Source organism: Carlito syrichta, unplaced genomic scaffold (assembly GCF_000164805.1).
Source record: "Carlito syrichta isolate Samal-C Ts95f unplaced genomic scaffold, Tarsius_syrichta-2.0.1 Scaffold309100, whole genome shotgun sequence".
Taxonomy (NCBI): Eukaryota; Metazoa; Chordata; class Mammalia; order Primates; family Tarsiidae; genus Carlito; species Carlito syrichta.
Genome location: NW_007253196.1, coordinates 169,924 through 181,084, shown reverse-complemented (window position 1 = coordinate 181,084; position 11,161 = coordinate 169,924). Strand labels below are relative to the sequence as shown.

The window sequence follows — 11,161 nt, the reverse complement described above, 5'->3', positions numbered from 1 at the left end:
ACTCCAACTCAAAAAAAAAAAAAAAATGTGCAGCCGGGTGTGGTGGCTTACTCCTGTAATCCCAGCACTTAGGGAGGCTGAGGTGAGAGGATTGCCTAAGCCCACCAGCTTGAGACCAGCCAGGGCAACATGGCAAAGCCTCATCTCTACAATAAATCCAAAAAACTAGCCAGGTGTGGTGGTGCGCGCCTGTGGTTCTAGCTACTTGGAAGGCTGAAGCAGAAGGATCGCTTGAGCCCAGCAGGTCGAGGCTGCGTGAGTGTGCCACTGCACTCTAGCCTGGGCAGCAGAGTGAGACCCCGACTCAAAAAAAAAAGTTCAACATGACATGTAGTAAGCACTCGCATATTAGTTATAAATAGAAGTGGAAAAAGATGGTTAATGCTAATTTTGAAAACTAAATATTAGTTAAGGAATCTAGACTTTAGAGAGCTATTTAAGGCCTTAAGTATAAAAGTGAGTTGAATCCTACCTGTTTATCATTGTGCCAGTGAGGTTGGAAAAATAAGCAATAGAAGAAAGCCTTCTGAGAAGTGGCACTACTTTATTATAGGAGGGCAGAGGGGATGTTTCCCCCCATGTTGTCCTCCTGCCCTCCCTCTTGCCTGATGGTCTTTTGGGCCCTACTTTTTCAGAAGGGAGAATCATCTTTCCTGTCTGGTATTTGATCTGTTTGAGGATGGGATATTAGGACTTTGCCATATGTTAAGGGAATCTCCTCATGTCCTATTCCTTTCATCTACTCTGTGAATTGGAAACCAGAACTCTAGGTTTGTCCACTCCTAGAGACTTTGCTCTTAAGGGATTGTTATGCAAGGCTTTGCTTCACCACTGTTCAGGTCCTTAATGGATGAGATCTCTGCTTCCATTTTAAGCACATGTGCTAATAACTCTGTGCTGGGAGTATCATATACAGCATCTCATTTAATTTTCACAAATAACCCTGTGAAGCAACGATCATACCTGTACATAGAGTGAGAAATGGACATCTAGAGATTATGATGACCACAGAGTCCAAGAACTGGAATTTAGACCCAAGCCTTTCTGCTTCTACTTAGCTGCCTTCTGGTCTCCTCTGTCTCTCCAGGGACCACAGGATCAGCTTACACTGAAAGGAGTTCCTGCCTTCGGTGTATAGCACTAGTGCCTTCTGTTTGGTTTCTTGAAGTTAAAAAAGACTTGGGTCCTTTTGAGCCCTCCCCTCTCTCTTTCGGACCCACATATACCTCCTGCTCTTCAGATTAATAATCATTGCATGTTTAAAGCGAGCAAGCATCTGATGAATATTTAATAGCATCAAGCAGACAGGCTGGAAACAGCTGTCTGAGACAGCAGCTGCTGCGGGGGAGGGGAAGAAGTGCACAACACTGCCTAGCTACCCGTTCTTTTGTTTCCAGGCCTAGAAATGGGCCTGATCCTTCTAGGCCCCTTAGGAACAAAGACCTATGGTGGACACTGCCCCCTAGTCCTATTGTAGCCTGATGCTGCCCTGGGCTCTCAAAGAGAGCAGCAGATTCACCATTTTGCGGGGGGGAGGGGGGGACGGGTAAAAGGAAGCAGGATGTTCACTGACCTCTAGAATCAATTTTCTTAGCCCAGGGCTAGAGGTCTTCTGCTGAATTGTCTGTTCTGGCTCTGAGGCTAAGGATGTGTGCTCATCTAGTGTTCTGCCAACTGCAGCTTTCTTTTAGAAAAGGAAGGAGACTTGTATCTGAAAGGGACTTGAACTTCATAGCCATACTGCTGAGGTTTAGCTTCTTGGCATTCCTTGGCTACAAATACAGTAGCTTCGCAGCAGTGCTAGTCTCATTTCTAGCCTATGCTGTAATGATTGGTTGTGGCTGCATCTCAGGCAAAGAATGAACAGGTTGGAATTCTCCAACAGGTACGCAAGCTAGCCCTGTGCTTCCTTGGACTTAGGGAGCTTCTTGCTTCAAGGAGGCCTTTTCATTTCTAGGGCAAATTTGGGGAAGTGTGAGACTCCTGAAAAAGGATTGATAATTTGAGATGTTTCTGAGAGAATGTGAGGCACAGCCAGTCTATCAGCCCAGGTTAATTAGCTAAATAGGGCACATTGCCAGAAATCTGGGCACCATTTCTGAGCTCAGTACTGCATTAAGATGCCTGAATTTGATCCTTTTGTAGTTCATAAGCGCAGTGATTGGGTGTTCACACGCACGTGTGAGATGTGCCACCCACAAACCTTGTTATGACATCGTCACATTACCCATCTGACATGGAGGGGAAAAAAAGATACCTGAATTGACTGTTGAGTTGTCAACCTCTGGGGCCCGCCTCAGAGTAGCCAGTCTCTTTCTTCCAGGCACTGTGATGTGTGGGAGAACTTGAAATAGAAGAGTCTGGGGTCAGATATAGGACTGATTCTTCTCTCGGTCTTCTGACTCAGCAGCCTTCATGGTTCCTATTGATGCCTAGTTTTAGATATAAGAAGGGGTCCTGGCCAGGCTCGGTGGCTCAGCCTGTAATCCTGCGCCTTGGGAGGCCGAGGTGAATGAATTGCCTGAGCCCACGGGTTCAAGACCCGCCTGGGCAACTTGGCGAGACCTCATCTCTACAATAAATCAAAAAATTAGCCAGGTGTGGTACCGCGCGCCTGTAGTTCCGGCTACTTGGAAGGCTGAGGCGGAAGGATCGCTGGAGCCCAGCAGAGCGATGCTGGGGTGACCGTGAGTGTGCTACTGCACTCCAGCCTGGGCGACAGAGTGAGACCTCCAACTTAAAAAAAGGGGGGGATGTCCTTCCGTCTCAGGCTCCTTGGGACTGGAATGTAGCAAACAAACTGTTTCTGCCTTTGAGAAAAAGAAATACCTTTGGTCTGATAGGATTCTTTATGAGCTCTCCAGAAATAAGTGCAAATGTCCCCTTTCATTCTATTTTTTCTTTATACATTCACTATTTTAAATTGGAATGCCTGCTATGTGCTAGACAGTGGAGATCCAGTGGCATGTGAACAAGTTAAAATGATCCCAGGGTTCATGGAGCTTATAGTGTATTTGGGAAAACAGACACTGTGTAGATTATCTCATAAATAACAAATAATTTCAATTGTGTTAAGTTCTATAAAAGAAAAGAGCAAGATGCTGTGAGGGCACACAACCTGACACGGGTTTTCCTTGAGGAAGTGATGTTTCAGCAACACAACATCTAAAGGAAGACTTAGCTAGGCAGAGGGCTTGGGAAAAGGACAGAGAGCACATTCTAGGACTGAAGCAGGTTCAAGGAAGCTGGGCCTCATTCTCAGGGCATCATGGATGCAGGAGGAAGGGTGGGAAATGAGAGTTCCATTTCTGGGTTTAAAACTTGCTGGTGAGTGGAGTATGGTCAAGGTCACCTGTTAGGAGATCTGCTAGTCTAGTCTAGGCAAGAAGTGAGAAATGGCTGTAGGAGAATAGTATTGAAGGTGTAAACAAGTGGATTCAAGAACTTTTAGGAAATAGAATGGCTATAATTTGGTGATTGATTAGATAGGAGAGAATAGGGTTGTATTAAGGGTCCAGATACCAGCTGGAACAACTTGGGGGGATGATGGCGCCATTTAAAAGATGGGAAGCACTGCTGTGGATTTTCACATGCGATCAGGCCCCTGCCCTGTGCCCCAAGCTTAGGGGGTGTCTCTCCTGTGGGCAACCCTGGGTATTTGGGGCTGGCATGAGCCCCTCGTACATCCAGATGGGAATGGCCCCATGATCCTAGAACTGAGTTAATAATAGTGATGAGAGCTTGCCTGTTTTCTCATTCCCTTTCTTCAAAAGGCTTTGAAGCTCTTTGTTGATCTTTTTCACATCTCAGGAAGAGCAGAAAGCATTTTTCCCTTTGCATAGATGGTGGTCTCAAAGCTTACATAGCTAAGGTCCCCCAAAGGTTTAGTTGGTTCTTTCCTGGATCACTTAGTTCAGGCAGAAATTGCCAAGGATAGGAAGTATGAGGTGTAAAACTCCATTTTCACTACCTGACTAACGAACAAAAAGAATTCATAGGCTGTGTGCATCTCTTTCCTACCCATCTGTGTACCTAGAAGCCTGTGGATTGAATGAAACAACTAGAATTGGTGTTATGGTGAGGGAGGCAGCCTGACCATATGGGAGGCTGGGAAGTGCCCTGATATGGGAGCTTCATGTTTCTTAATCATCTGCATTGTGTCTTTGCAGCCATCAGTGGACTCCGGAAACCAGGAGAGCTACCTGCTGTATAAAGGCTGGCCTGCGGGCAATCTGCTGAGCCCAGAGAAACCCAGGAGACGAGATCAACAGTTTTGTTTCACTCTACCTCTTAATCTGTCTGATTTACCCACAGAAAGTCAGGATCCCTAAGAGTTGTTAGACCCAGAATGGAGTCCTCAAGGCTGCAGGGGACTGTGGTGCTAACAGTTAAACCTGCTCAGGACTTTAAAGAGTTGAAGGGTACTAGTGGTGTCCCTAGTACCGCCTCCTAGGTGGGAATAAACTGGCAACTTGTACTGTGCCATCCCTAGTCTGCCTGCTTCCCCTTAGCCTCCCACAGAACTGGCTGGAACACCCTACCACCACCTCCTGCTTCCCCACTGCCACATCCGTGTTGTGAGTGCCAGCCTGGGAGCCCTTGAACACTTCCAGAGGGCTCCCAAGAGAAGGTGGTCAGTTATGCTCTAACAGGCTGAGAAAAGCCAAGCGAGAAGATTCAGTTACTTCGGGCAAGCTGTTTAACCTCGGAACCTGTTTTCTCTTCCTTGCCTATTACTTACCTTGTCCAGAAGGTGCTAGGAGGGTAGGGCTTTTACTCTTTCACCTTTGCACTATATTCCTTTCCCAACAAGTATCTGCCCTGAGGAGCTCAATAAAGGTTGGTCAAGTGATGAATGGTCCCATTTTGGTAGCCTCTATTAGCCTCTATTATCTAGCTGCCACTTTCCTTCCAGCTGTACTGGTCCAGCTATTTGTTCTAAACTTTCCTTTTTTTGTGTGTCGAAGTCTCACTCTGTCACCCAGGTTGGAATACAATGGCACGGTCACGGCCACCACAGCCTCGACCTGCAATCCTTGAGCCTCAGTCTTCTAAGCAGCTGGAATTTTAGGTGTGAACCACCATACCTGGCTAACTTTTTGGTTAATTATAGAGACAAGGTCTTGTCAAGTTGCCCAGGCTGATCTTGAACCCCTGGACTCAGGCAGTTCTCTCCCCTCTGCCTCCCAAAGTGCTGGGATTACAGGTGTGAGCTACCATGCCTGGCCTGTGGTAGCATTTTGTTGAAGGATTGGAAAGTAAGCCTTTTGATAGGCTTCTGGTTTCCTATGGCCTATTCTTAGGCTGATTTACATGGAGCTTCCTGAGAGGTTAGGAACCTCTAACACTGCCCCCTCCCTAATGCCTTCTGGTTATTTACTGTAACAAAGGAACAAAGAAAGGAGTTGAGTTTAGGGAGAAAAGAGAGTCTGTCTGCATTTTAATTGCCTAGGGCATTCTAATGAGCTTGGACTCATTCTTAACAGGAACTGAAGTATAATGGAAAAACACATTGATATTGATTTACATTGGGCAAGCTATTCTAATCTCTTGAGTCTGTTTTTGTCTTCATTGTTGATTATTATAGATAATAGGTAGGCTCACACCTATAATCCCTGCACTTTGGGAGGCTGAGGCGAGAGGATTGCCTGAGCCCATGGGTTTGAGACCAGCCTGGGCAACTTGGCAAGACCTCATCTCTACAGTAAGTCAAAAAGTTAACAGCATGGTGGCGCGTGCTTGTAGTTCCAGCTACTCGGAAGGCTGAAGCAGAAGGATCGCCTGAGTCCAGCAGGTGGAGGCTGCGGTGACCATGAGCGTGCCACTACACTCCAGCCTGAGTGACAGAGTGAGACTCCAATTCAAAATAAATTAGTAATAGGTAATAATTTATTGATTTCTTAGTATGTACCAAAGCACTATGTTAGGTGTTTATATGCACTGTTTCGCTTAATCCAATCCGTTATACTCATTTTACAGATGAGAATACTGAGACTCAAGGAGGATAAAAAATTTGCCTAAGTTTAAAAAAAGGTGCTGTCAGACTTCATAGTCCCATACTTTTGACCTATTTGTACCTCTTACAGCCACAAATGCTTTGAAACAGTAAAGCATTGTATTTATTTGAGGGTTTTGTCTAGGGTGACATAGCATCAGGTTTACCTGAGACAGAGTTTCTGGAATGCAGGGCTTTAAGTGCTGAAACTGGGAGAGTCACAGGCAAACCTTGATGAGTTTGTTGCCCTGTGATTGCATTAAAGGCTCTCAATCCAGGGCTGGCCACAAAGCCTGCACTTTCTTTGGCTTCTTGGTCTCCTAGGCGTCACTTTGTGGCCAGAGTCCCTTCATCTTGCATTTCTAGACCCGCTTCAGTTCAGTGTACAAGGGAGGAGTTTGGGGTGGGAAGTGGGAGGATCAGATGGGATCCTGGTCATAGATAAATAGAGGCACAGAACTTGAGTCACTGTCTAAGGAACAGCATTAGCAGCCATACCCTCAACCTCCAGTGCAGGATATCTACTTGGGAGTCACGGAATTTTATAGGAAAGCTCACAAGGCTGAAGCCAAACATTTGAATTCAAATTCCAGTTTATCACTTGTGTATTTTCAGGGCCTGTTTACTCCATCAAAGTAGGAGAATAATCCCTACCCAAGACACGGGATTTGAGAAGCAAATGAAATGTGTTTGAAATGCCTAGCATGGGGTGGAGACATGATACAACTCAACACTGACGTTTCCTTCCTCCTTTTTCCCATGCTTGTGGGTCTTATCCAGTCCTGTCACTTGTCATGTCTGTCACACACATCCTTCGCCCTCCTCCATTGCCACTTATAGTCAGTCCTTGGGATCTTCCTTTGAGAGCCCTGTACTAGTGGGCTTGGTCCACCCATCCAGCTGCCCTGCTTGTCAGTCACCTCCCCTGCAAGCTGAGAAGGGATGACGTCAGCCCTTACCTCCCCCTGTCCCCAAGCCTCTGGACTGTTTTGAGCCATAAATATTTTAGCTGGGCCTTTCTCTGACTGTTGCCAGGGTGATGGGATCTCGGGACAGGTTGGAGCAAAGAGGTGGGGCTGCAGCCTGGGGCCTGCTGCAGGGGGGCGGGGAGGGGGGTGAGGCCTGACTGGAGCCATGCTTGAGGCCCTGACAGCTGTTGCTCTACCTTCCTCCTTCCCTTTCTTTGGCCCCTCAGAGCCACTTCTATGCTGCTGACAGGTGTGACTCTGCCCTTGACGCTGTTTGATCTTAGGTAAATTGTTCAACGTCTTTGGGTTTTTATTTTACATTTGTGACAGAGGAATCCCTGCCTAGCTTGCTGTAGATAAATGGAGAATACAAAGAAAGCGAAGGGAGGTCTTGTAAAAATTCTGTAGAACACTAGGCTGGTAAGTCACGACTAGAGAAGCAAGGACCCCGGCCTTTTCGGATAGACCTGAAGTCTGAGGTCCCGATGCTATGTGGATGTCACCCTAAAGAAAACTCAGCTGCGGGTTCGTGGCCCACCTGGGCAACTTGGCAAGACCTCATCTCTACAATAAATCAAAAATTAGCCAGACGTGGTAGCACGCACCTGTAGTTCCAGATACTTGGAAGGCTGAGGCGGAAGGATCGCTGGCGCCCAGCAGGTCAAGGCTGCGGTGGCCGGGAATGGCCACTGCACTCCAGTCTGGGCGACAGAGACTCCAACTCAAAAAAAAAAAAAGAAAAAGAAAACTCATATATGACTCTCCCCTTCCTCCTTCCTAAATGCCCCTGCTCCTTTTTCTAAGGTTCCCAAGTCTAGCTAGATAGCTTAACCTGACACGGGGCAGCCCAAGAAGGAGTTGGGCCTAGTGGCTTATGAGTAGAAAGCCTTTTGATACTTGAGTAGAGAAACCTGGGCTCCCAAGCCAGATCTGGCCTGGATAGCTGCTAAGCTCTAGGTTGTGGTAGCATGCTTTACCACCTCTCCCTGGGATGGGTTAAAGAAGGAAAAGGATCGAGGGGCATCTGGATCCCTTCCCTACCCTCCCTTTAAGAATCCCTGGAAGCCGGGCTCTGAGACTCAGCCTGTAATCCCGTGCCTTGGGGAGGCTGAGGTGAGTGGATTGCCTGAGCCCGCGGGTTTGAGACCCGCCTGGACAGCGAGACCTCATCTCTACAATAAATCAAAAAAATCAGCCAGGCGTGGTAGCGTTTGCCTGTAATTCCGGCTACTAGGAAGGCTGAGGCGGAAGGATCGCCGGAGCCCAGCAGGCGAGGCTGCGGTGGCCGGGAGCGGCCACTGCACTCCAATCTGGGCGACTGAGTGAGACTCCAACTCAAAAAAAAAAAAAAAAAAAGAATCCCTGGAAGCTGGGCTGGGTGGCTCAGCCTGTAATCCCGCGCTTTGGGAGACTGAGGTGAGTGGATTGCCTGAGCCCGCGGGTTCGAGGCCCGCCTGGGCAACTTGGCAAGACCTCATCTCTACAATAAATAAATAAATAAATTAGCCGGGCGTGGTAGTGCGCGCCTGTAGTTCCAGCTACTTGGAAGGTTGAGGCGGAAGGATCGTCGGAGCCCAGCAGGTCGGGGCTGCGGTGGCCGGGAGCGGCCACTGCACTCCAGTCTGGGCGACCGAGTGAGACTCCGACTCACAAAGAAAAAAAAAAGAATCCCTGGAATTGGTGTCGAATTCCACATCTTCTGCTCAGCTCACGTTCCCTGGTGTGCTTTGTTTGGATTCCTTTGTCTCAGGCTCCCTCTGGTGGTTAAGGTGTGCATTGCAGGAAAACAAGAAAGCCAAATGTGACAATTTCAGGCCACCTTGAGAGGTGGGATGGTTGCTCTACATCACAAAAAAAGGATCTGTCTCCAACTCCTAATAATAGCCACTTCAACCCATCTGTTTGTTTCTCTCCATTCATCTTCATGATAACATAGTAATTATCCTAATTTTACAAATGAAACACTGAGAAAGTTGAAATCAAGTCTAAATTCTTTACCGTGGTTAGCATTCAGGATCATTAGATGATCTGAACTGAACTCTTTCCCAGCCTCATCTTCAGTTACTCAAGCCAAAATGAACTCACTGTTCTGGAACATAGCCTACTTCTGGACCTTAGCTCATGCTGTTCCCTCTACATTACCCTTCCCCTCCCCCCCCGCCTCCAATATATTACTTGTCAAAATCCTATCCATTTTTTTAAAACAAAAAATACAAAGCTTTCCAAGTGTCCTATACTTTGCATGTATTTGTAATAAATATAGGATGTGGGAAGACAAATGTCTGAATGAGAACAAGTGAATGGGTGATCTTGAGAGGTGAAAGGTAGTGTGGGGAGACTAATGTCTACATGGAGTGAAAATGACCCTGGGAATCTGAAGAATGTGAAGATGCTGCCTTCTCTTATAGGCTCTCATAGTGAAAATCAGATGTAAGTATTCTTGCTGTCATGAGAAAATGAAGCAAATCCCTGGGGGGTTAGAATGGCGCTGCAGGGGACATTTTTTTCAAAGCCTTCAATCTTAAATTTACATTAGTTTACTTTGTACTTCATGGTTTAATAATAGCTAATACTTGAGTAACACTTAATAGGTACCAGGAACTGTTCTAAGTACTTTACACAGACCAACTTGGTCCTCACAATCCCGTAAGGCAGTTACTAATACTATCCTTACTTTACATTGAGGAAACTGAGACAAGTAACTTCCTAACGTCACATAGCCAGTAAGTGGTGGAGTTGAGAAGTCTGGCTCCAGAGAAGGTGCTCTTTAATAACTGCAATTTAGCTGGGCTCAGTGGCTCAGCCTGTAACCCCAGCACTTTGGGAGGCCGAGGTGAGTGGATTGCCTCGGGTTCAAGAACCGCCGGGTAACTTGGTGAGACCTCGTCTCCACAGTAAATCAAAAACTAGCCGGACGTGGTAGCGCGCGCCTGTAGTTCCGGCTACTTGGAAGGTTGAGGCGGAAGGATCGCCAGAGCCCAGCAGGTCGAGGCTGCAGTGGCTGGGAGCGTGTCATTGCACTCCAGTCTAGACCACAAAGTGAGATTCCAACTCAAGAAAATAAATAAATAAAATAACTGCAATTTAATAATAAAAATGCTGCCTTACCTTTGCATTGAATAAAACTGACATTCCAGAAAGCTGCATCATGTTTTATGTTGTGGTTTCATCACTTTTGTGTACCCCCAGAGGTCTGCATAATCTTATTTGAAATCTGATTTAAAGGACAGATTTGACGTCAGTCTTGGTGGCCCACGCCTGTAATCTTAGCACTTTGGGAAGCTGAGGTGGGAAGATTGCTTGAGGCCAGGAGTTAGAGACCAGCCTGGACAACATTCCATCTCCATAACAAACCTAAGTTTAAAAAAAAATAGTTTAGGCTGGGTACAGTGACACTTCTATAATCCCAGCACCTTGGGAGGCCAAGGTGGGAGGATTGCCTGAGCCCATGGGCTTGAGATCAGCCTGGGCAACTTGGCGAGACCTCATCTCTACAATAAATTTTTTTAAAATAGTTTAAATAAATAAAGGACAGATTTGGTCCAGGTGTGGTAGTTCATGCCTGTAATCCCAGTACTTTGGGTGGGTGCAGTGGGAGGATCAATTGAGACTCGGAGTTTGAGGCTACAGTGAGCTGTAATTGCACCACTGCACTCCAGCCTGAGTGACAGAATGAGACCCTGTCCTAAAAAGATATTTGACAGCTTTGGACATTGGTCTAAAGAAGAGTCTCAACTCCCAACACCCAATGATGGGATTGGCATTTCCTCAGAAACTGGAAGAACCAATAGAGAGCAAGTTAATCAGGAAATGACTCAGAGAGGGGAAGTAAGGTTTCACGATGCCAAAAAGACAAGAGCCTAGCCAACATCCTACCATCCTATTATTTTCTCCAGGGAGCCTCCAGGAGGTAGATGTGAAAAGGACCAAAGCTCTAGATGTTTCTGGTAAGATCCTGGAATAGAAGTACATATTCTAGCCAGGTGTGGTGGCTCATGCCTGTAATCCCAGCACTTTGGGAGACAAGCAAGAGAACTGCCTGAGTCCAGGGATTCGAGCCCAGCTGGGCAACTTGGCGAGACCTCGTCTCTACAATAAATCATAAAATTAGCCGGCTTGGTGGTGCATGCCTGTAGTTCCAGCCACTTGGAAGGCTGGGGGGTGGAGGGATCACCTGAGCCCAGCAAGTGGAGGCTGC

The 11,161-nt window shown here is 46.9% G+C and overlaps 1 protein-coding gene across 1 annotated transcript in view; it reads left to right on the top strand.

Moving 5' to 3' along the window:
• Nucleotides 1–5,199: 5,199 nt before the first annotated feature.
• The window catches only part of TMEM39B (transmembrane protein 39B), a 38,524-nt gene continuing 32,562 nt past the window's right edge, over nt 5,200–11,161 (top strand). The window contains exon 1 of the mRNA XM_021716959.1: nt 5,200–5,206. The gene's annotated coding sequence lies outside the window, so the exon portion shown is untranslated. The remainder of the gene's footprint in view (nt 5,207–11,161) is intronic.